Here is a 950-nt window from a genome sequence, read left to right on the forward strand (position 1 = left end):
TGTGTCCAATAGAACCATCTGAGATGTCTTGGGTAAGTCATTGCCACCAATTCTTCTAATTGGTATCAGCCTAAGATACTGACACCATGTGGGAAAGAACATCCACACAAAGCCTTCAGCAGAAGACAGACTCAGTCTTGATAAACAATAAAGGTTTATGATACATTATTTAATAGAAAGCTATAGTACAGATGAGGTACAACTTCAGGCTATACTTAAGAGTTTCATGACCATGGATCAGAGCCTACTAAGTACTGTGGATCTTTTTATCCTGCAATTCCAAAATGTATTTTTTTTAAAATTAGGACTAGTGCAACTAAAAATTACCTGCACATGTAAATTATGTGGTTGTCTGGACACAGAGAGAGAGAGAGACTGAGAGAGAGAGAAAGAAGGGTAATATAACACCTAAATTGGCAAAAAAAAACTTCAAATAGACTGAAATTTTCTGAAGAAGGGTCCAGATCTGAAACGTCAGCTCTCCTGCTCCTCTGACGCTGTTTGGCCTGCTGTGTTCATTTAGCTCTACACCTTGTTATCTCTTACTTCAAATAGACTGACTTGATTTCTAACTGCAAAGATAATGTGCAGCTGACAAGCCCCTGCTCAACAGCAAATTCTGTGGACGATGTCCCAAACTGCAAACACATTTTGTGCTTTTCCCTTTGAAGAATAGGCAAGGGCAAGAGGTATAAAGCCAGTTTGAACTCAATGGAATGAGATGAACCCTCTTGCATGTACCAGCCTGAGTTTGAATATTAGCATGCTGCAAAGATCAAAAGAACTGTCAGAGACAGTAGGAACTGCAGATGCTGGAGAATCTGACATACCAAGGTGTAGAGCTGGATGAACACAGCAGGCCAAGCAGCATCAGAGGAGCAGGAAGGCTGACGTTTCGGGCCTAGACCCTTCTTCAGAACAAAGAAACATCAGCCTTCCTGCTCCTCTGA

The sequence above is a fragment of the Rhincodon typus genome, unplaced genomic scaffold (assembly GCF_021869965.1).
Source record: "Rhincodon typus isolate 14 unplaced genomic scaffold, sRhiTyp1.1 hic_rhity00000083, whole genome shotgun sequence".
Classification (NCBI taxonomy): Eukaryota; Metazoa; Chordata; class Chondrichthyes; order Orectolobiformes; family Rhincodontidae; genus Rhincodon; species Rhincodon typus.